Source organism: Ambystoma mexicanum, chromosome 3q (genome assembly GCF_040938575.1).
Source record: "Ambystoma mexicanum isolate Mex_15411 chromosome 3q, UKY_AmexF1_1, whole genome shotgun sequence".
Taxonomy (NCBI): Eukaryota; Metazoa; Chordata; class Amphibia; order Caudata; family Ambystomatidae; genus Ambystoma; species Ambystoma mexicanum.
The window spans coordinates 1,274,275,004-1,274,300,820 of NC_090926.1; the positions used below are offsets into that span (position 1 = coordinate 1,274,275,004).

Sequence of the window (25,817 nt, forward strand, 5' to 3'; positions counted from 1 at the left end):
AAACTTCCTTGACGACTGTTCCCATTTGCCGTCCTGCGAACCTTCGCTGACTCCAATGACTCGACTGCTCTTGTCGGCCTTGACCTTCAGGCTTCAACCTTATAGTAGGGAGAGTTAGGACCCCTCTTTTCTAGACACCTCTTTTTCGAGAATGCCTTTTCTTTCCTTTCCCACCTCTTCCCTTATTCGTCTGGCTCCTTTCCCACGTTGTCATGGAGAGAACTCCATTTAAATGTTGCCCTTCCTCAGGATGTTTCCGTGGAAGGACACACATAGGGAGTGCAACAATTGTCTACCTGGTAACCACGATGAGCGGCGTTGCAAGGACTGTCGACTCTTTAGGCTTAAAACACTTACATAAAGGCGCACACAGCGGTAGGCGGCTTACGCTATGCAGGCTGAGAGTCATTCTCCCTACGGTGCCGTCCCCACGGACGAGGATTCCTCAAGCAGCCATGGCCCCGTTCTGGAGTCGTTATTGTGGGGCTGGCTGACTCCCACAGGCCAGTCACCAGCCCCGCTATGCATGCCATCAGCAGTGCGATGAGGAAGTAACACCCTGGTGACAAAGGCGCACACACTCTTTCAAAGGCCAAACACACAACCCCTCAGATTCCCTCAACGTACTTGTCAAAAAAGCCTTTGTCATCCACAGGCCCGTCAAAGGTTTCGACAGGGCCTAGCGAACCTGAGGGTTCAGGACCCGCTGCGCCTCTGCCGCTGCGGTTGGTGCTTGGTACCGAGACTTCCGTTTCCCAGGGTCACTAAAGTTTCTATGCATGTTTGTAATGCGTCAAAGATGCATCGAAACACATTTCTTTAGTGAAAACTCACCCCAAAATCAGGTAATACCTTTCTAAAGCCTCTCCTCGTGGTTCTGAGCTCCAAATACCCCTTTGGGGGGTATTCCCAAGCCTCCTCTCCTTTGTCCCAGGCCCTACAGGAGCTAACAGACCCTGTTCCATCAGACTCAGATTTTCCTCTTCCAAAAGCTTCCTTATCCTCTTCCTGAACTAGCAAAAGGTTTGCGAAAAGTATGAACAAGAATGTATTCGTTTTTCATGAAAATGTAATGGCAGCCTTAAGAGGTCCTGTTCCTTTGACGTTTGCCCTATGCCCTCAAAGTTTCCTAGGCTTCACTCCCCTGAGGCTCATTCTTCTTCTCCTAGACAGAAATTGCCTGATCCCTCTGATGACATCTTTTAAGATGATTAGTATGATCAAGACAATGATGTCTATTATGTCCCGGATTGGGATGATGGCTCCCAAGACCCTGTTGCTCATGACCCAGATGCATGGACCCCTGCCGATGACCAGGGTAATTGGCCCACTACCCCTGTTCATGAAGCTGAGCCTGATAATATTTTGTTGGACGCTACGCCTGTATCCCAACCCAGGTAGGCTTCCCCTATTGATGATCAGATGCTGTTCAATACTATCATTAGGAAGGCAGCTGACCATTTTAAGATTGTCACTCAGGAGCTGGTGCTTAATTCAGGCTTTCTTAGGACATCCTCAAGGAAAAGGTTTCAGTCAGCCAAGCTATCCTGCTTCTCAGTCCCATTAAAAAGCGCATTGCCCCTCCTTGCTTATGACCTCCCTTACTTGGGCCGTAAACCCATGTGTCGATAAGATGTTTCACTCAGCGCCTTCTAATCCACTCTATATGTCGGGACATTCTGTCCCTGACTCCCTAGTCATTACTAAGACTAGAAAACGTGCGGGAGTTCCCCTGTCTTCATCCGAATATCCCCCCTGATAAGGACTGCAAAAAGCTTTAAACCCTGTGCAAAAGAATCACTTCTTCTGCAGCGTTCAGTAGCCGCATTTCTAAGAATACCACTCTCCTTGCCAGCTTTAGTGATGTACAATGGGGATTGCTGCAAGAGGGTCTGCAAAATGTGCCTGAACAAGGTCGCAGCTACTTGCGGTGGTGCAAAAGGGACGTCAAGGCACACATAATATCCTGTAGAATACACTTTACGCTGCAGAGACCGCAGGTAGGGGTTGGCTGAAGGCACCCTCTTGAAACGCTATGCATGGCTGTTAGGTAAGATTTCCACAGAGCTGGTAAATCTTCCTTTCCTGGTTCAACTCCAGAACTTTTTGCTTTTCTAGTGGAATATGTTTCATTAATACCTCAGTGAGTGGGAACCTTTTTCCACACTCACCTAATCTTTAACTCTTTTTATGGGTGTCATTTTTAAGACTCTCCATAGTGTCTTTTTAAAGTTATCATGTCTAACAACTTATTGGCAATAAGTGCCTGTTGTTGCTGGATTGCCCTAGGGGCTCCCCATTTAACTTTCTTGTGCTAACCTTGAGTGAACTACAGTTCCCAAGGGTAGAAAGGATCTTTGGATCCCTTTTACATTTTATTCTGTGAAACCAGCACACCCCATGTTATGTGGCGTGCTGGGGAGATACAATGTATCCCCTTTCACATTTAAACTGTAACAATTCTGTTACAGTGACAAGCTTACCTGTAATGGCTGGTGGCAGTGATACCTTTTACTAATTTGGTGCACCTTTACCGCGGGCTGTAATCACAGCTACAGTAAAGGCACTTAAGGGTGCTCATTTTACCAAAATGGCACCTGTCTTCTTTTTCTACCATTTTAGTGTTTCTTGTCGTTTCTTGTTCCTTCCCCTGACATCCAGGGCGGGAAATTCCTTTGTTTGAGTTTTGTCTTTGGCGGGAGTCCCCTGGACACCCCGCCCAAGCTCCAGTCAGTCTGTAAACACAGGAAGTGGGGGAGGAGTCCAAAACTTCCCCCTCCTTTGTCTTAGGTCTTCCTTCACCTGGGCCAAATCCCAGTGGGGGTTGGCTGTCCTGATTGGACAGCCAGACGCCCCTTTCTTGTAAAATGCGGGGAGAGAATGCAGAGGTTGTGTTGCAGTTCCTGATAAATACTGGAAACCTGGAAGCTGAAGTCATGTCGACCACTGTAACAAAAAACCAAAGAGGATGACGAAGGAAAAGCGGCGGGAATGATTTCCTGCGGCCGGAGAGCCTACTGTGTAACCGGAACCTGCTGCAGCCCTTCCTACCGATCGACCTGGGGTCTCCGAAAACGACGACCCGAACCCAGAGCCTGGTGAGATCCACTAGACTCAAGAAGACCTGCATTTTGAGCGACCTTGTGTTCTTGCAATACCTTGGGACCTCCAGCCACTGTGCAGTGCACGGTCTTCCGAATTCCGAATCTCGCTGAAACTTTGTGGGCATCCTGGTCTATCTCCAGAGACACGAATCGAGTCCAAAAAGTCCCCTCACAAGAGTGCTGGACCTTTTAAACAACGAGAATTCTACCGCATTTTCTGTCTTTTTCTGTGCTCCTTGAAAAGGCGCCAAACCCGCAGAACCGCATTCAGCCACAAGAGAAATCTTGCCTAGAGCCTTCTTCATTGATCCCTGCTGCAAAGTCCCTTCTGAGGTCTTGTGTTCAGTCTCCAGGACAAGGAATCCAGTGACCGGGTATTTGGCTGCAGTCCCTGAAGTTCGCCTGCTGCAATATCTTCTTCATTGCTGAGGTACTGTGTTGGCTTGGGTATATACTTACCTTAAGCCTGTTGGGATTTCTGTGTAGTCCTGGGGTGTTTTCTGTGATTAGGAGGTCCCTCGTCCAGTACACCCAGTCCCACTGCTAGAATCCTGCTGGGGTGTCTTCTGTGAAGCCCCTGGACCCTCTTCTAACCCTAGAAGTAAAGTACTCACTTGTTTGCCAGGAAACTCTGACTTTTGCTACTAAAGAACTTATTCTAACACTGCCTGTTGGTCACTAGTCCTAGTGACCCCCCCTTCTGCCACTGAGAACACTCATGCTCTAAGGGAAAGACTTTGAAGGGATTGGGACTTCTGCCTAGAAAAGAAATCAAGTGTTTTACTTACTTGTAATGAGTTGGTTGGTTGGTAACTGTAATTCTAAGAGTGAACAGTTCCAAAAGTTCTTACTGATCTTGAAGGTGTGATGCACTATTCTTAAAAGTATGGTCAACATCTTTTCTTCCTTAGCCACTGTTTTACCAGTCTAAAAGAAAGTAGATGTGAAGGTATTTTACTCTCCTGTGATTAGGTTGTGCCTCTTTACAAAAGTAATGTGTTGGTTTCACCAGATTATTCCTGTAGGGTAATTGTATGAGTGTCCTCCAACTGTTGGTATCACCAGGTTAGTCCTGTTAGGATAACTATGTGAGTGTCCCCCAACTGGGTCTTGCTTCCCCTGACTTGCTGCTAGCCTGTCCTTAATAAGTCTACATTAGGTTGTTGCCTACCTAGACTATCTATTCAGTAAAGTGTGACATTAGGTTTTACTTTCCCCTTCATTGTGAAGTTAAAGTAAGTGGGTTTTACTTACCTTGTGTTAGCTGTGTGCCATCCAAAACAAGTTACCAGAGTTATTGCTTACCTCAATCTGGAGTTCCCTGATTTCCAAAGCATCTGTAATTGTACATTACATCCTTAGGTTTTACTCACCTGGTATAACTGTGTGTTATGACAAAACTAGTTATAGGTTTTTACTGCACCTAGAATAAGTGTTTCACTATTCACCAAAAGTATATTGTCCAGTTGACTGTTTATTTGATTTGTTCCAAGAGTCACTGTACAACTGGAAGGGCCTACTGTCCTTGTATTACCAAAAGTAATCTAAAAGTAACCATTGGTCTTTACGCCCAAAGAATAGGCTTGACCTATACTAAAAGTGTATAACAAAGTTTTGGCTTCCCTAGAACTACTGTTAGGTGTTCCAAATAAGGTCTATACTTGGGTCTGTGTACTTTCAAGTATAGGGTTGTGTTTTATGTTGTGATTTCTTATAATGTGTTAGTACTTACTTAACCCCTAGATTTATCTGGGCCTACCTGTATTTAAATAAATCCTTTATTTTTACAATACATAGTGTTTCAGTGTTTCTTTGGATCATTTGTATTACAATTTTCACTTGTACTGTATCTACTGCCCTCTCCCTCCTAAGATAAGCCTGGCCGCTCTGTCTACGCTACCCCGAACTCAGGTGGTACAGCCTTATACTAAGAGTGGAGTCTTGTACTGCCTCAGTAGAATGGTTTTGCTAAGCCCTTAGTTGGACTTCAGAAAAACTGTCCTAACAATGGCTTAATAATTACGGGTTCAAACCCGAGAGACAGGCCTCGCTCATTAATACACCTAACAAGGACTCAGCTCTCATCGGCAAGGCAGTGGGCGACGCCATTGAGACCGCGAAGAAAGAGGACGAGACACTGAAATCTCTTAATGAGATCTCTGCCAGGCCGTATGTACAACGCAGGGTCTTCAATACCCGCCGGTCCTTTCACGGTCTGTCCTTTCCCCGCACAGCTCCGAGTGCCTATGGTACAGGGGGATCATCCTGGTATTCTATTGGCACCTATCAAACCGCTCAACAACAGGGATTCCTGCATATCTAAGATAGGGGAAGAAATTCAGCAGCCAGAGGCCCCCTTTAAGCAAATTACTCTGTGATTCGGGTTCCCTCCCATGCCTACCCAGTAAGAGGACGATTAACATGCTTCACCCACGCATGGGAGGAAATAACCTCAGACAAGTGGGTGCTCAAGACTGTTACTGACGGTTATTGTATTGAGTTAGTTCCTTTATCCGCCTCGATACCACCAGCGAAAAAGCAGAAGACTGTCACCGGAATAACTCCTCATCCTCCTGGAAGAAGTACAGCCCCTTCTGCAGAAGGGAGCGATCAAACTCGTTCCAGAGCTTCAGATAAACAATGGTATTTATTCATTATACTTTGTTCCCAAAAAGGATTTAACATGCGCTATCTATTAGACCTGTGTCTTGCAAACAAGTATGTGAAGCCTGTCAAGCCTCAGAAGTTCAGGATGACAACTCTGCAGGAGGTAATCTCCTTGCTGAAACAAGGGGATTACATGGCCACTTTGTATATGAAAGATGCATACTTTCATATTTCAATGTTGCCAGTGCACAGAAAGTACCTACGGTTCAAGATAGAGAACACACTATCAGTTCAAAGTAGTCCCCGTCGGCATTGTCTGAGCCCTGAGGGTGTTTACCAAGGTACTGTTAGTGGTGGCAGCTCACCTGCACAGAATGTCCATTCCAGGGTACCCTTATCTCCACAACTGGTTCATAACTGGAGACTCGCACCAAGCATGTCTGAAGAACACCCAAAAGACTATAGACCTTCATTTCAGCCTGGGGATCTCCATCAATGATAAAACGTCAAGTCTTGTCCCCAGTCAAGTCAAACAATTTCTGGGGGCCCTGATTCGGACAGAAGACGGGCTAGTCTTCCCCTCCAATGAGAGGGTCCAAAACATGTTGTTCCAGATCCCTTAGTATGTAGCCAGTCGTCAGGTACCGTACGGAAAGCCATGCGGCTGTTAGGAATAATGGCATTGTGCGTCTTACTTGTTCCACACGCCCGTCTGTGCATGCGTCCTTTGCAGGAGTGGCTCTCGAGCCAATGGTGTCAGGCAAACGGTCAGTGGGATGATCTAGTGAATGTCCCGACAGCCCTCCTTCAGTATCTTCAGTGGTGGTCGAAGGAGAACCTTCTGAAGGGGAAATTCTTCACCACCCCCGCAGTAGAAGCCACTCTCACCAACGTCGTATCCCTGTCGGGGTGGGGGGCACACCTTATACATCAGACAGTGCACGGCACATGGCCACAATCAGTAGAATACAAACACATCAACCTGTTGGAGCTACTTGCTGTATTCGAAGCCCTACAAGCCCTACAAGCTTTTCAGACACAACTGCAAGGGAAGACCGTTCTGGTCCTTACAGACAGCACTACACCCATGTATTACCTGAACAAACAGGGAGGCACCCACTCTCCATGGCTGTCCAAGCTGTCACAGGACATTTGGAAATGGGCACTAAAAACACAACACGTTCCAGGGGAACACAATCTTTTTGCGGACATGCTCAGCAGGGTCGTGCAGCTGCCCTTAGAACACGAGTGGAGCTTGCACGAACACATTTTACACACCATCTTTGCCGAATGGGGTCTTCCAGACATCAACCTTTTTGCAATTCTGGAGAACGCACACTGCCCAGACTACTCCTACTGGGATACCCGGAAACAGTTCAAAGGGAACAATCTCTGGATCACATGGTCCGGGAAATATGCCTACGCTTTTCCCCCAGTTCCTTTCCTCAACCGGATAGTTCGCAAGATGCACCAGTAACAAGTTCCACTAATCCTGATAGCACCAATGTGGGCTTGGCAGCCATGGTTTTCACATCTCCGGTGAAGCTACCTTGCCTGTACAGCATGCTGTCCCAAGACCAGGGGACAACACTGCACCCATGCCCTCATAGGCTCAACTTAGCAGCATGGCTCCTGAGGTCACAGAGTTCGGCATCTCCAGCTGCCTCAAAGGTGTATGGACATTCTTAAGGAGGTACGGAAACCAATTTCTAGGCTCTGTTATTCCAGTAAATAGAAATGCTTTGTCATTTGGTGCAGCACTCGTAACACCGACCCAATTGACTGTTTATCCATGCACATAGTCCTTATCTAACTCAGCTCTTAGATTCAGGACTTGTTTTTTTATGTGTATATTCACTTTACAATATATACATATCACAAATACACATGGATTACAGATACATCTCAGGTTATATATATTACAAATTACATTAACTTACCATAATATTATACAATGAATACCATCTTTGAAAACTCCCTAGAATCTTACACAGTGAACCCACAACCTAATAACATGTTCAATGTATCTAATCCGATGTATACAAGAGTATGATGATAAAAAATAAATAAACAACACAATAGAACGAGAAAAAAAAACTAACCATGTAAGTTATTAAATGGACTCCATAAAGAGAGATAAATGTTTTTAATTCACTAAAGGGCCACCTAGCTGCTCTTTCTGCTGACACCACATCTCAGAGCAAGGTTTCCTGATGGAAAGTACCAGTACTTAAGGCTTTCAATGAAGGGGTAAAAAGACTTTACCCTCCTATTTCTAATCCAACTCCAAGATGGTGTTGAATGTTGTCCTTACTAGATTTATGAGCCCTCCTTTTGAGCCAATGCACAAAGCTAGTCTTAAGGCTCTCACCTATAAGATGGCTTTTCTGGTGAATATTATCTCCATTAGGAGAGTTAGTGACCTTCAGGCTTTCTTAGTTCAAGACCCATTCGTTACCACTCACAAGGAACAAGTGGATTTGCACACACACTCACGCTTGTCGCCTACATTCATTTCTAAGTTCCATGTGAACTAATTCATTGAACTTCTAACTTTCTTTCAGAATCCCACTAACTCAGCTGAAAGAAGCCTCCATAAACTAGATGGTAGGGGATAAGTTGTGTATTTCCTTGACAAGACAAAGCCACAAAGGAAAACAGACCAATTCTTTGTCTCTGATGCCGCTGGTAGAGAAGGGGACCCTGTCATTAAGTCAGCAATCTCAAGATGGATTGTTAGATGCATCCAAATGTGTTACTCTCTGGCTAAGAGAGATTTACTGTTTATGCCCAGAGCACATTCTACTCTAGGCACCAGAGTTCTGTTCACACTTTCCCTCAACATTACTGCTTAGACGTGCACTCTAAGACTGATTCTCAGGTGGATCAGGCAATGTTAAGACATATCTTTGCTGCCATTCCTTCGCACATCCCACCACTATCTCCTGGTACTGCTCGCTAGTCTATGCACAGCATGTGATTCTAAGCAGATTAACAAGCATCAGAAGACATACATTACTTACCGTAATCGTATTTCTGGTGCTTGTATCTGCTTAGATTCACCTATACATCTTGCAAGAGATCTTCCAGGTACTGGGGAGATTGCTTCTTCTTCTTATACTCGTGTGGTGTGGCTTCCCTTGACTGCTGTTTTCAGAATTGACTTGATTATAAATGTGGCTTCTAACTAAGGGCGTAAGATCTCGCAGTTCCTGAGCTTCAGTCATGGGGACAAGAAGGAGGACGTCGGGAGGTACCTGCCCTACCCAGGGAAGAGGCCACAAGCTTGGCAAAACGTCGGTTTAAGGTGCGAGTGCCTTAAAGTCCACGAGCTGGTTTCCTTCCTCCTGGCTATCTGGTTTTCAACAGACCAGGTTGGGGACGGTGTCCAGGTGGCTCACAATTTGGTTGTTCACACCAAACTCAAGGGAAGAAGTTAACCTTGAAGGGCTTCTCTGTCGATGGAGTTTCAGGCAATTCGGACCTGCAGCAGGTCTTCACCGGTGGACCAGGAGTTGCAGCAGTCGTCTTCCTTCAGCTCAACTTCGTTTCTTTCGTTCCATTGGTCGACTCTGCTTTCCGAGTCCCAGAGACCTGCTTTTAAACAGTTTTCTCCCATTCATTCCAGCCTGGCTGTCACTCACATAGCAGGGTGGCTGTCCTTGCCAGCCAGCCAGCCGGCCAATCACACCAGAGTGTATTCAGGTCTCCTAGGAAACTAAGCACAGGGAGTTTCAGGCACCTCCCTCACATCCTGTCCATCCCAGACACTCATGCGCCAGAGTAGGGCTTCAGCATTGAAGCCCGCCAAAGGCCAACGAACAAAGGGACCAAACCTGGTTTGGCGCGCAGAGACAAACACAAGAAGGACCTTTCCAAAAAGAAATGGCGAAAAAGGTTGACCAGAGTCTGTTTTTGCAGATAGGTCTTGGGTGCCATATTGGAAAACATGGCTGACCCGATTTTTAGCTACCGGTGTTCGCGGGAGGGAAAAAGTATGGTAGTTTGTTTAAAACCACTGCCACATGCCATTACAAGTGGGAAAGGGTAACATTTGACTGTTACATGAGTGTTTAGACTCAGGGGAAGCTAGGCAATCCCTCCAGCACTCTATAGTAAGGTAGTGTGTGCTGGGTCTGAAAATTTAAAAAGACTAGTAAAGTCAATTTAACTTTACATGCTCTGGGAGACAGTAGTCAGTCCCAGAGAAGGTATTTAAACCTTGGGGAGTCTGAAAGACACCCCTGTGCCACAGCACTCACACAAAAAAAGATGATGCCTATGGAGCTGAATTAAAACTCCATATCCAAAGAACACAAAAGTAAAACACACATCAAAATACATGGAAGAGTGGGAAAAAAAGGCTCACACTCTTCCAAGGTAAAAAATCATATCATAGGAATCCAGCGAAGTTGCTGGGGGTCTCAAAAGGTAAGGGAAATTAGCACATCCTTGAGAATTCTCCCTAACAATGTGCCCTGGGAACTTTCGCTCTATGAAGACCTGTGCTTTTTGTTGGATGCTGGAATCAAGGTCTCTGAGGGGCAACCCAAGCTGTCGTCCAGGAAGGGATCAGTATCTGAGGCTTTACTCCTCGTGCTGCAAGAGCAGCCCCCCCCCCCCAACCTCTGTGGAGGTAAGCAGCAGATCATATTTGTGATCCAATCTTCGCAGACACAACTTCCACGACGAACCACTGCATAGATCCAGTAGTGGCTGCTACATTTCTACACCCACCAGCATCGAGCACTGCATAGTGCTTTTTCGATACTTTTCACTATATTTTGCCCATACATCAGAGCAGACGCCATCAGTAACCACAAGTGTTACCTTACTCAAAAATGGCCACTCTAATGTGATCCGTCCTGCACTTCCGCACCAACAGAGGTGCCACCAGCTGAATGGCTGACCGAAAGGCATTTCATCCAATCAGAGCCGCCGGCAGGTGAAGCAGCATAATGACCGAAGGCCGAGGACCAAAGGCTACTGACGGAGCTGTGTAAGTCCGTCCAGCCAACCTCAGATCGAGCAAGAGCTCGCTCCGCTCCTCTTGCTGCAGGAGCAGCCCCTCCTCCAACCTCTGTGGAGGTAAGCAACGGATCATATTTGTGATCCAATCGTCGCAGACACGACTTCCACGACGAACCACTGCATAGATCCAGTAGTGGCTGCTACATTTCTACACCCACCAGCATCGAGCACTGCATAGTGCTTTTTCAATATTTTTCACTATATTTTGCCCATACATCAGAGCAGACGCCTTCAGTAACGAGGGTTACCCTGCTCAAAAATGGCTGCTCTGTTGTGATCCGTCCCGCACTTCCGCACCAACAGAGGTGCCACCAGCTGATTGGCTGACCGAAAGGCATTTCATCCAAGCGGAGCTGCCGGCAGGCGAAGTCGGCCTCGTGACTGAAGGACCACTGACGGAGCTGGGCAAGTCAGTCCAGCCACCCTTGGATCGAATAGGAGCTTGCTCCACTCCTCGTGCCGCAGGAGCAGCCCCCCCCCCCTCCAACCTCTGTGGAGGTACCAACGGATCATATTTGTGATCCAATCTTCGCAGACACGAGTCCCACGAAGAACCACTGCATAGATCCAGTAGTGGCTGCAACATTTCTACACCCACCAGTATCGAGCACTACATAGTGCTTTTTCAATATTTTTCACTATATTTTGACCATACATCCGAGCAGACGCCATCAGTAATCACAAGGGTTACTCTACTCAAAATTTGCCACTCTATTGTGATCCATTCCGCACTTCTGCATCAATAGAGGTGTCACCAGCTGATTGGCTGACCGAAAGCATTTAATCCAATCGGAGCCGCCGGCAGGTGAAGCCGGCCTCATGACCGAAGGCCGAGGACCAAAGACTACTGACGGAGCTAACCGAGCACAACCGGCGCAAGGTGACGTCACGCTGCCCGATCTAACTCGCATCCCCTGATCAGTGCACCGACCCTAAACCTCTCGCCGGTGAGTTCATAATTGCGCTCTCCATTCATAAAACATTCCCCCTGCTCCTCTCCTCGCGTGAAAGTGTTAACTTATCCCAGCGACCCTCATAGCACCGCCTCACGCACGCTGCAGCCCTCCAGTGACTTGTAATAATAAGATACAATATCACCAGAACGCTGTCTCTCCCACCACTTGCTGCTGCTTTTCCATGTGCCCTGTACACACACGGAATATGGATTACATTCATACTGCATCAGTGACTGCATTGTTTAATCAAAGCTATCATGTACTCACCACACTGACCGTATATTGCCTGAACAAATGTGCACCGATCCTAGACCACATGCATTGGTACTGAACACTTGGTATTTAGCATGTATTAATCCCAGACTGTTGGCTTTATCTACAATTAAACTTGCACAGTATTGCACAGCGCCAGAGGGCCTTTGATCTAGTTAAAGTCACACTCAGACTAGCCTACGCCAATGCTAGAGTAGCCTATTCCACTGATTGCACCTTACCCAGACTATGCTGGGCTAGCCTACCTCGCCAACCATATTAGCCCTTGCCCAATACATTGATTGTACCTGCCTGCCAATGTTGGACTAGCCTATTCTGCTGATTATATTAGCCTATGCCCAGGTCATTGATTGTACCCGCTTATACATATGTTGGACCAACCTACGCCAATGCTGGATTAGCCTATTCCACTGATTGTACCTTGCCTAGACTGATGTTGAACTGATTGTGCCTTGCCTAGACTACTGTCGAACTAGCCTATTCTGCTGATTATATTAGCCCATGCCCAGGTCATTGTTTGTAACTGCTTATGCCTATGTTGGACTAGCCTATGCAAATGTCGGATTAGCCTATTCCATTGGTTGTACTTACATAGGCCAACGCCGGCTTAGACCTCTCTGCTGACCTCACTTGCCCCTGCCCACCACACAGTGACTAATCCACCCATATTTGATTATTCAACCGCTCTTGACTAGCACTCCCTGGTGACTAGCTAACTACTCATTAGTACTGCTGGCTACTAGTACTAATTATGTACACCAGAAAGACTCTGCTGATTCCCTTACTACTGATCACACCTATTATTGACATAATAATGTCTGAAGTAAAACACTCACCCTGCCCCCTACCTGATAGAAACAATAGACTTCGAGCTAGACTACCCCGTCTCTACGAGCCCAGAACTAATAAGAACTCAAACCTTAACCCCCCTCCTCAACTATAAAACCATTGCCCCTAGTCATGAACTGATACTCAGATTAGACCTTGTGGATGTCTTTCCTAAAACACTGAACCTTGCCTACCACCCTCTGAAATCCCACACCACAACCAATCAATCTAGATCGGGCCCCACCAGACACATAGAGCCCAAAAACATGACCACAATCTCTGGAGCGCTCATCAATGTAACATCTCTAGTGGCACATGCTACCGAATTAGCAGAACTCTTATCCTCTGACGAGTTAGATATCCTAGGAGTCACATGGTTGCATGATGCAGCAGGCCCTGCCCTTATGCTAGCAATACCTAATAACTATCAGATACTTAGAGTAGACAGACCCAATGCTAGAGGGAGAGGTTTAGCTATGATAGCTAAAACCATCCTTGCCTTAAGACTTATGACTCCACCACAACTTAAGTCCTGTGAAATACTCACTGCCAAACTGCCCATATTCATCTGCAGCATTCTAACTATCTACTTACTATATAGACCTCCAGGGCCGATCGGCACCTTTGCGGAGGACTTATCCAGCCTCCTGGCCAACAACACCGAAGAATCTTTGCAGATATTAATTCTGGGTGATTTCAACTTGGGATTCAATTACCCTGTGGACAAACAGGCTCAGATAATAACGACCATCCTCTCAGATCAAGGACATACACAAAAAGTTTTTGCCCCAACCCATGCCAAAGGAAGGACCCTTGACTGGGTATCTGACCTGAACTGTACCACCTCTATTACCAAAATAACCCTGCAACTGTGGAATGACCACTACTTGATAGCAATAGACAAGCAAACACCGAAAGTCATAGTGACGGCTCCTGCCCTCCCTACCAGATGCAAAAAAAAATCCCGCAGGACAAATTACTACCTCATCTCCTTCCTTCCCTCAACATCCGACCAAGCAACTCTGACCCCAATTTCCTCGTTGAAGCTTTTAACAATACCATGACTAAGGCCCTGGACACTATTGCGCCAATCAAATTACGTAAAAGTAAACAAAAGGCGCACCTGAATACCTGGTTTACACTCCACCTCAAAGAACTAAGACTTCAAAAAAGAAAATGACAAGCCCTATGGCAACATACTCCATCGGATGAAAACAAATTACAACTAACCCTGTTTTCTAACAACTACAAAAAATAATTTGCACCAAAAAAGACCTTTTTAAGGAAAGAATATCGAAGGCAAGCTCCAACATGAAGGAACTCTTTGCGATCCTCCGAGAACTGGAATACCGCCATACCCCCTGTAGACAATGTGCCCAAAGACAAATAATGGTGCACCAGCATTCAGAATGCCTTGCCCAACAAAATAACCACACTCCAAATCAAAATCACAACCAAAAAAGCCTCCTTACTCACCACTGAGACGCCACCCACCACCCCTACTGAAACTACCAACATCCCAGCACCATTCAGATTCACTAAAGCCACCATACAGGAAACCGAGAAAATCATCTAATTCCTGAAGCTGTCTAAATGTCAGGGTGACAATTGTCCTGCCCAAATAATAAAAGATGCTGCCAGAGACCTAGCGACGATCATCTCAAAACTTATCAATGCCTACTTCATGACCAACTCCGTCCCAAGTGATCTAAAAGAGTTGTGGGTTCTACCTCTGCTCAAGAAACAGACCTTAGACCCAGCCATACCCACTAATTATAGACCCATCACCACAGTACCATTTCACCTTAAAATAATCGACAGAGTAGCCTACTTACAAATTCAGAACTACCTTGAAACCAACCAGATTCAGACCACAACATGGAACGGAAACGGCACTCATCGACTTAAAAACCCAAAGCGATGAGCTCAAGGACAAAGGCAAAATGGCCATGTTTCTCCTTCTCGATTTGTCGGCGGCCTTCGACTTGGTGGACCACGCAGTCTTATGCAAACACCTAGCATCGGCCAGATACTACTTAAGTGATGCAATAGCCTGGGTCCAGTCCTTCTTAGAAAATAGAACAATGAGAGTCTTCTCCCCCATGGCATTAGCAGACCTGATCCAGACGACCTGCGGCGTTCCACAGGGATCTTGTGTCTCGCCCACTATGTATAATTGGACAGGCTGGGCATCACCTACACGAACTATGCAGATGACACCCAGATCCTCATACCCCTTTCGGGCAACTTTGACTCGGATTCAGCCCTGGTAAATAAAATATACCTCCTCATTCAGGCATGGATGGCAGATCATGGCCTCTGCCTGCATGACGACAAAACAGAGATCCTGATCCTTTGATCCGATGCTAACCTTAAAAGTAGTTAAAGAGGTAAAAACGCTAGGTTTCTACCTTGACTCTACGCTAACCTTAAGGAAACAAGTTAACTGCCTGGCACCGCTTACACCTGCAAGCTCATCAGTGCCTGCAGACCATTCCTAACTACAGCTAGCTGCATCACCCTCGCTAATGCCCTAATAATGTCAAAATTGGATTATTGCAAGGCCCTCTACCTAGGAGCCAACAAATATATCCTGGATAAATTACAAACATTACAAAACAACGCCCTTAGAACAGCCCTAAATATTCCAATCAGAGAACACATATCCAACATTAGAAGAGAACACCACTGGCTAAAAATAAGAGACAGAATCCTACTCAAAACAGTATCTTTGACCTCCAAATGTCTCAACAATGCTGCACCCCCATACCTTACAGAAAGAATGGTTAGGAGAACATCAACCCGCCCTTCCAGGGCAGCTAACTCCCACTGTCTAGACATACCTAGATTTAAGCTAACAAAAGCCGGAGGAAGCAGCTTCCCGGTGAAAGCTGCACAGTCTTGGAACTCATTACCTCTAGGGTTCCATGTAATAATGTTGCCACAAAAATCTCGCCATGCAAAAATCTCGCCGAAAAATGGCCGTCTTTTGTGGCGACATTATTGCATGGAACATGCGGGGGGACACCCGCAACCCCCACATTTTTTTTTTTTTACATTTCTTTTTTTTTGCCCCTGTCCCCATATATATGGTCACCCATATAATATCGCCACAACCTTTTCCCGGCAATATTATTTACGGCGACCATATATATGGGGATAATATTACCTGATACCACCTCTAGACTTCAGAACCGACCAGTCCTATTTCAGCTTTATGCGTAATACTCTAAACTGGCTTTGTTCTAATGACTTATGACCCTGGATACCTGCCTATCGCCCTATGTACCTGCCTTATGTATGTAACCCACTGTACACTCTCATTGCACTTGCTTGTATTACTGTCTTTCTTGAGCCATGTATTGTATTCACTAGTGTGTAACAAAGCTTTAAGTATCCTTGTATCTGCTGCGCCCAGTTACCTAAGGGTTCGGTGCGCATTCCCAAATAAATAAACAAACATAAACAAACAAACTGTTACCTCGTCACAAGATGCTTGACATAGGTAAATCGGACTGAAGCTAGGCATGTTTATGAAGCAAGCAGTGCCTTTTGGTGCTAGTCTGAAGGTCGATAACCTCTTACGGAACCCTCAACAACCCGATAATGTGGGAGTCACTATGGGTAACAACGCAAGTTATTACCTATTCCAGGTAAACTTTCTGGTTCTAGGATTGGAGACCCTACAGTACTGGATGACCTATTGAAGTGTGATACAGTTACAAGAGGTTCACAGAGTGGTGCTACAGCTTCTGTATTAAGCGGTTCAAGTGAAGGACATCCTAGATTGATAAGATGTCTTTTGATGTCAAATCCCTTATGACTGCACTGAGGAAAACTAGAGGTGAACCTCTCGGATTTAACCGCCATCACCATCGCAAACCATTTTAATATTGGTGTTCACCACAAAAATGCCATGTCCTCACTTGTACCGAAACAACAGAGTGTAACACTCCACCAATGTTTTTTCAAATGTCTGGAGGGCGACCAGTGAAATGGAAACATTGGTTTAATATTTAGTAGTAATATAATAATCACGGACTGCAACAGTTTCACAGTTAGCGATAAAATGGCCCTGTTTTTGGGCACAGATTCAGAGCACCTTGTTCCCACATCACTGGTTTTCATCCCTGTCTTTCTACTGAAACAGCCCTAACCTGCGTGCTTAACTCTCTTCTTACAGCTCGTTACTCTAAACACTCCTCTGTTCTCATTCTGCTTGATCTTTCTGCCGCTTTTGACACTGTGGATCATTCTCTGCTTCTGGACTCTCTTTCCTCCTTTGGTCTTCATGGTTCTGTTCTATCATGATTTTCCTCTTACTTATCTAACCATACTTTTGCTGTCTCTTGGGGTGGCAATACTTCTCCATCTTTTCCTCTTGATCATGGTGTTCCACAAGGGTCAGTGCTGGGTCCTTTTTTATTCTCCCTATATACTTCACTCCTTTCCCCAATAATTTCTTTCTTCTGACTATCGCACCACATCTATGCTAATGATCTCAGCTTTTTCTATATTTTTCATCTTTCACGCCTGATATTCATCACTCCATCTCAACATGTCTTTTTGCTATCAAATCCTGGATGACCTCCCATTTTCGAAGTCCCTCCCATTTCTGAAGTCTTATTCTTTCCTGCTAATACTCTCCTTCTACAGCCTCCCCCTCCTTCTATTTCTTTTCCTCCCTCTAGTCTATCTGTCTCTCCCACTGCTCGTAATCTTGGTCTCTATTTCGACTCTAATATTTCTTTTGCTCATCATATCTCTCTCACTTCCCGCTCTTGTCGATTTCATCTCTGTAATATTCGTAGAGTCCGCCCTTTTATTACTTTCCACGCTACAAAACTTCTTATCTCGTTGTTAATCTTCTCTCGACTATTTTACTGTTCTGTTATGTTCTTTGGTCTTCCCCACATCTCGGTCCTCTTAAATCAATCCACCATTCTTCTATTGTTTACTCTGTCTTCTTTCCTATCGGGACTCGATTTCCTCCTCTCTTGCCTCACTTGGCTGGTGTCTTTCTATTCACAGCTTAAATTTAATTTTCTCTGTCTGGTATTGAAAGCTTGTTATGGACTGCCTCTTTTCATTTTATCATCCTGCTCGCTCTCTTTTTTCTTCTGGTCTCTTCAGGCTGAATGTTCCCCGTCCTCCATGTGCCCAATTCTGCTTTCGTTCATTACAGCTTCTTGCTCCTTTTCACTGGAACTTGCTCCCTCTGTCTCTCCGCTCTATCACTTCTTACTCTTTGTTCCGTTCTTCCCTAAAAACTCATTTGCTTCAGTTTCCTGATTGATTGTTACCGGCAGTACATGAATATTGATTTGCATTACTGATTTTATGTGCCGTTCATTTTCTGATGTAACGCGCTTTGGAAAAAAGCGCTATATAAAGTATAATTAAAAATACAAATATATCACAGATATCACAGGAAACAGGTACTGAACAACTGCCTGACTTGGCGGAGCCTGTAAAGCACCACAAATGGACCAGTGATGAAGGTTACATTATTATGAAAAGATATATGTTTTACTTCCAATACCAAGGAACCCTATAGCAAATTGTTTGTACTTTGTGAAGGCTGACAGCTACCTGTTAGCATGAAAATCAAACGGAACAGATGATATGGGACCAGATAATCTTGTACACTTCTTGCAGGAAGGAACAAGAACAACTCTTATGTAGTAAATGTCCCACCTTAAAGTATCTATCATTGACTGCTGAGTCTGTCAGCCAGTCAATCAGTCAGTATTACTTTATTTTGGGAAATGTATTCCTATAAAAATTCATACAAATAATATACAATGCCAAAAATCCCATCCATAACTGAAAAATATAGTTTAAAACACTAAAATCAGTGTTACCATCCTAAAAACTTTCAAATGTAATATATAATTACTTATCAATAAAAGGGGAGAAACATAATTATTATTAGTCAACTCTTTCTTTATCTCATTTACCCACGGAATTCCAAAGGCCCTTTCTCTATTTAAATATAAGCCAGAATTTCTTTGTTCAAAATTGGTTAGAGTTCTTACAAGTAGAGAGAGACAGAGAGTGTACCCAAGGCATTACTTAAGGCATCTTCAACACAAGATAAATTCAGCTATGCACAGCATAATTGTATAAGGATTCAAGTAAAGTCCACAGACTGACCTGCTGTTGTAGTGGATGAAATACTGTGGAGGTTCCCAGACGTGATGATAATGAACAACAACCTAAAAAAGCATTCATTTCCAGTGAATTAAAGCCCGGAGAAATGTGTGTCAATTTGGCTGAGCACAAAAAGGGGAAAACCCCACTGTGGTAAAATTCTCAAGTCCGTGGTAGATGGTGCACTAGCTGTTGATCCACAAAGCAGATGCAGGGTACCAGGTTGCTGTACCGCGGAGGACACAGAAAGCTAGTGCCGGTAGTGGTGAATGACTGGAGTGCAGGCAGATGGCTGTAGTGGATGAAACAGCAAGTAATCAGGAGAAAGGGCGGGGAAGCCAAAGAAGAAAATTCAGTAAGCAGAGAAGACAAATAGGCGCCTCACGGCAGTTAGCAAGGAGGGAACCAGGCTCAGCCGTACCGAGGCAGTTAGAACAGAAGGAGACAGTGACAGCGTGCAAGAAAGGAGTCCAGCTCTGTGATGCTAAGGGAATTGCAGGCAGAAGTAACAAGAACAGAGAGGATACAAAAAACACAGCTTCTGAGCTTAAGAGAGCAAAGTGACGCAGGAGGCTGACCATCAGGCTGTCTGTAATACAGCCCATCAGAAGGTCTCATCCTGCGAAGCAACGAGGTCTCCGCAGCCATCTATCGAAACAGGCTGGAACTCATTCCTCTAGTTCCACCTAACGAATTAATGCAATGCCATCTTCTTGAGGGGGTGAACAATCCATAAGGATGCATCCTTCTCCATCTCTGCCAAAGAGACCAGGAATGAATTGGCAGAAGTCCTAACAGTATTCCCCCTCCAAGGAGGTAATGGACCCGGCTTCCACGGGTGGAATCTGTGTGTGGAATCATCTTAGTAGATCAGGAGCATGGACCGCAGTGCCTGGTTCCCAGATGCGGTCTGAAGGACTGTAACCCTTTCAAGAAGGTACTGTAACTGACCTCTTCTGTAGCATGAGTCAAAGATGGCTTTGACTTTGTACTCCGGTCCTGATGCAGTGTCAACTGGAACCAGAGTACTCTGATCCCTTCTCTGGAAACGATCCAAGACATGTGGCTTCAACTGTGAAACATGAACAACTGGATTAATTCTGGACCATGAGGGCGGTAGGTGAAGCCACTGGGCCTACAATTTGGCGAATCCTGAAGGGTCCAAAAAAACATGGAGAGAGCTTTGAAGCAATGAAGTGTCTGGGCAAGTATCGAGCAGAGAGCCATACCCAATCCCCGGCCATTAAAGCAGGAGCCTGAAGTTGCTTCCGATCTGTTTGTCTTTTACTTGCAGCCCTAGCTTCCGTCAAGGCCTGTAAGGCAACTGCGCAGCCAGATTGTATTTTGTCCACAAGTTCTTCCACTGATGGTACCTTATTGTTGGAGGGGGAGACTAACGGCACACAAGCTGGATGGAATCCATATGAACAGAAAAACGTGCTAACACCAATGGTGTTATGAAGCGAATTGTTGTAAGCAAATTCAGCATATGGAAGCAAAGAAGACCAGTTATTGTGTAAGGCAGAAGCAAAACAGCGTACGTATTGAGCCAGAGACTCGTTCAAACGTTCGGTCTGATTGTTAGACTGTGGTTGTGATCCCAAAGTCAATCCTCTCTTGATTCCTAAAGAGTTGCATAGATGTTTTCAATAATTAGACGTGTATTGAGGACCTCTATCCAACAGAATGGTAGAAGACAATCCATGAAGTCGAAAAAAGGTCTGGAGAAAATCCTTTGCCATGAGTTGCGCAGAAGGAAGTTGTGGCAGAACTATGAAATGTGGCATCTTTGTTAATGAGTCCACTGTTACCATGATGGTAGCCTGGTCTTGGGAGAGTGGCAGGTCGACTATAAAGTATATATGTATGTGTTGCCAAGGGAGTGTGGGTAAGGTTGGTTGAACCAACTTCCCCAAGGGTATTCTTCGGGTGTCTTACTTTGTTGACACAATGTACAGGCTGCAACGTAATCTTGGACATCCCGTAGCAACTTAGGCCACCAAAAATGCCGACTGGTGTTCTCCTGAGTGAAGCATACTCCCCGATGTCCAGACGACTTAAGGTCATGGCACATTTCCAAAACGTTTTGTCGTAGAGAAGAGGTGGGAATGAAGAGAGCCTGACCGTAAAACAACAATCCTTGCTCTTCTTGGAAATTGTGACGTGTCCTAACTTCGCAAATATCATGATTTCCAAGACAGGTAGCCTGACGCACACGTTGAAGAAATGTGTTGACCACACACAAAAATGAAGTCTTGGGCAACAGCTTCTCTTTTATGAAATGTTTTCCATTATCTGAGTCAGTCCGGGATAGTGCAACAGCCATCTGACTATCCACTGCAGGGAGAAAAGTAAAATGAAGGTTGTAGAGGGGAAAAAAGTATACCCAGCAGGCTTGTCTACTGTTTTGACATTCATGTTGTTGTAGAACTTTTAAATTGCGATCGTCGGTTCTTAGCGTTACCAAATGTCTGGACCAAAGCAATAGGTGGCGCCATTCCGTACATGCTCTCTTGATTTCTAGAAGTTCTTTTTTCAGTAAAGTATAATTGTGTTCTGATGCTGATATGGTTTTCGGTTTTCGACATATAAGCAATGGGATGTTCACCTCTGTCCTCAAACACCTGTTTCAAGACTGCCGGCAATAGCGGCGTTCGAAGCATCTGTTTCCAAGAAAAATGGCTGGATGTGGTCGGGTAACCTCAATATTGGGACTCGTATGAAGTGATCCTTGAGCTCATGAAAAGCTGACCTGGCTAAATCATTACAAAGAAAATGTGCTCCTTTTTTCAAGAGGGCTGTTAAAAGAAGGATTTTCATTGAAAAATTGGGGATGCATTTCGATAAAAGTTCGAAAACCGCAGGATCCTTTGGATGTCTTTTACAGTTTTCGGTTCCATCCAGTGAATGATGGCTTTCACCTTTTGAGAATCCATTGATGCTCCTTCTGCAGACAGATCAAAGCCCAAGTAACTAATAGAAGACTGGTGGAACTGGCATTTTTCCAGTTTGGCATACAAGTTGTTCTTCAGGAGCCGAGACAAGACTTCTGCTACATGAAGTCGATGTTTCGTTAGGGATTTAGAGAAGACCAGTATGTCGTCCAAATATTTTACTACTGAATGCAGCATACGGTCGGCAAAAAGATGGTCCATAAACCTCTGGAAGACTGCATGTGCATTCGCCAGGCCAAAAGGCATTACACGGTATCTATAGTGGCCAAAGGGAGTGCGAAATGCAGTTTTCCACTCGTCACCACTACGGATCCGGAGGAGATGGAACGCACCTCAGAGGTACATTTTCGTGAATACTGCTTCCCCATGTAGGGCTTTCAGAATGTCAGGAATCAAGGGAAGCGGATACTTGTCCTTCAAGGTTATACTGTTCAATCTCTGATAGTCAGTGCACGGATGTAACTCTGATGTATCCTTTTTTGGTATGAAAAACATTGAAGCTCAAGCTGGTGATTTAGACTCAGCGATTAACCCATTCCTGTGATTGGTCTGTAGGTAAGTCCTGAGAGTTCTTTTTTCAGGTTCCAACAAGGTTGACATCCTTCCAAATGTAACTTGAGTATTGGGCAAGATGTCAATAGAACAGTCCTCGGCTCTATGTGGGCAGAGTTCTTTGAACTCTTCTTCTGGAAGGAAAAAGCTTCTGAAAAGCCTGATACTCGTTGGGTAATGTTTGTATCAGGGAAACAGTTTTCTTTTCTCTGGAGTTGATGTGGGTATGGAATCCAACGGCTCACTGACCAAGGCAATGAGACAGGCAGTATTCAGAGCCCAAGAATAAAGTGCCTGCCGACCAATTAATGAAAGGGTTATGCTGCCTGAGCCAGGGAAGGCCCAAAATTATTGTATGATGAGCTGCCTTGATTAGGTCGAACCGAATGGTCTCAGCGTGTGAAGATAAGTGCATCACTATTTCTAAGGTATATTCCTTTATGGGTTCAGAGGATAAGGGGGATCTGTCCAATCCTTCCATAGGGATGAGAACAGGAGTAGGTTCCTGTGCCACTTGATGTTCAGTAGCCCATTGATTGTCCAAAAAGTTGCCAGCTGCAACACAATCAATGAGAGCAGCAATGTCACATATATGCCTGCCCTGCAGATATAGATCCACCTTGAGAACCATCATGATGGTGTCCTGAGGGTTGAGTGCTTGGGAACAGAAAGCTTCTCCCCGAACTGTGGTTCCTTTTAAGGACAGGGTTTGGCATTTCCCACCTGTCTAGGTGGAGCAATTGAGCAGTCCTTGGCCAGGTGTTTTTTTGACCCACAGTACATACAGAGCCCAGGCTTCTTCGACAATTCCTTTATTCAGGAGTTAAAGGCCCCTGGCTCTGCCTATCAGCATAGGCTCTTTTTCTGGAATTTGGCAAGGGTTTAAGCGTAAACGCTCCTGTGTCTTTGGGAACCCACCTTTACATTTCTCTACATGACGCTCTTGAATACGAAAATCAATCTGTAATACCAAAGTGATAATTTCCTTCAAGGTCGTAGACCTCGAATGGGGGAAACCTTGTCCTTAAGTTCCTGTGTTAAACTCCTGTGGAACAAGGTCACCAGGGCATCCTCAAGGCAGGTTGTGTCAGATGCCATTTGTTAGAAGATCGCCATGTACGAAATAACATCCTGAGATCGAAAAATAGTCATGGGCGCCTCTCTATGAGAACGAACATGGCAAAAATGGCTGTTCTATGGGAAGGTACCCACTCTAGAGTCCGCAGTCACACTTTAGCTCACTGTACCTTTCACAGATGGGAAATATCCATTTGCATATCAGTCTTTGTCCCACCCACATGGGCAGTCCAGCACCTAAATGCTATGGCAATGTCTTTCTGAACAAGAGTACCAACAGCAACCCCATACACGTGTTTCATCAGTGAGGTGGAGTTGTGCCTCTTTGAGCACAGCGAGCAAGGGGTCCATGTCTGGATGACCCTAGGAAACTTAGGGTGACTAAACCTAAGTCCCTTAAACAATTAAACAATCAAAAAATAGTCATGGGTGCCCCTCTATGAGAACGAGCATGGTATAAATGGACCGTTCTATGGGAAGGTACCCACTCTTGAGTCCGCAGCCACACTTTAGCTCACTGTACCTTTCACAGAAGGGAAATATCCATTTGCATATCAGTCTTTGTCCCGCCCACATGGGCAGTCCAGCACCGAAATGTTGTTTGTTTTGTTTGTTTTTTTAACATCCTGAGATCCATGTCTGAGATCCAAGAGGCTTTCCTGAGAAGCGATTGTCAACTCTTGTCGACTGAACATAGCCTGTAGGCAGTTGATAAAAGCAAGATACGAGTCCAATGCTCGGTTGTTAGTGACGACTAGGGGTGTTGCCAGAGTACCACCTGCCAGATTTGATACCAGAAAACAAACCTTGGAACAATCCATTGGTGAAAAGGAGAGTTTAAGAGTAAACTGTACTATGCAGAATTCTAGGAATTCTTTTAGTGTTTTTGGGATTCCCATCAAACTTCCCTGAGGTCAATGCAGCTGGAGGCAATTCAGTACGAGTTGGCCCCGCGGCAATAATATGGCGCAAGGCAGCATTTTGGTTTTTCGGGTGTTGAACCTCTTGGGTGAGGTCTTGCAGAGCAGACATGACTTGCTGCATCTGATCCATAGTAATGGGCTGGCAACGCTTGCTATCAAGATTCAAGTAAAGTCCACAGACTGACCTGCTGTTGTAGCGGATGAAATACCATGGAAGTTTCCAGACGTGATGATAATGAACCACATCCCAAAAAGCATTTATTTCCTGTGAATTAAAACCATGCAGAAATGTGTACCAATTTAGCCTAGCCCAAAAAGGGGAAAACAATTGTTGTGGGGAAAACCCCAAGTCTGTGGTACATGGTGCACTAGCTGTTGATCCACAAAGCAGATGCAGGGTACCAGGTTGCTGTACTGCGGAGGACACATAAGGATAGTGCTGAATGACTGGAGTGCAGGCAGATGGCGGTAGCGGGTGAAACAGCAGGTAATCAGGAAAAAGGCTGGGGAAGCAGGGAAGCCAAAGAAGAAAAGGCAGTAAGCAGATAAAACAAATGGCGCCTCACAGCAGTTAGCAAGTAGGGAGCCCGGCTGAACAGTACCGAGGCCGGTAGAACAGGAGGAGACCGTGACAGCGAGCTGAGGGAATTGCAGGCATAAGTAACAAGAACAGAGAGGATACAAAAATACAGCATCCGAGCTTAGGAAAGAGAAGCGACGCAGGAGGCTGACTGTCGGGCTGTGTTTAATACAGCCTGTTGGAAGGTCTCATCCCCTGAAGCAACGCGGTGGCGGTGGCCATCTTGGAAAAAGGCTGGAACACTTCCTCTAGTTCCACATAAGGTATTAATGGGACGCCATCTTGAGGATGTGAACAATGCATTAGGATGCATCCTTCTCCATCTCTGCCAAAGAGACCAGGAATTGGCAGAATTCCCAACAAATTGGCTGCAGATTGTTGAACTGTAAGGGTGCAGAAGTAGACTCGTGACACAAAGGTGGCATGCTTTTTGGCATAAACATTTATTTAACAGAAACAATTAAGAGGGGTTTCCGAGACTCAAATAAAACGAAGGATGATGTCAGAAATGTCAGTCAAAATCAAATAGTCCACTGTCCTGTGTCCCAAATCTATTTCCGTCCCTCACACTCAAAAGAAAGCTATACAAATGGGTTACACTCTGAGTCCAGAAGGATGGCTCCCTCCTTCTAGATGGTACTTTAGGCAGTTTGTAAATGATGGGTGGACATCATCCTTCCCCTGGCCTCCACTAGGCTTTTCTGCATAGTTCCACAAATAGGAGGAAGGGAGTCTCCCTTCCCCAGGCCTTCTCAGGTGTTTTTTACAGTTCAACAAAG

At 45.3% G+C, this 25,817-nt stretch overlaps 1 protein-coding gene across 2 annotated transcripts in view; it reads right to left on the reverse strand.

The window, feature by feature from the left end:
• LOC138447868 (complement C3-like) overlaps positions 1-25,817 on the reverse strand; it is a 1,306,650-nt gene that overhangs the window by 254,350 nt on the left and 1,026,483 nt on the right. The window lies entirely within an intron of this gene.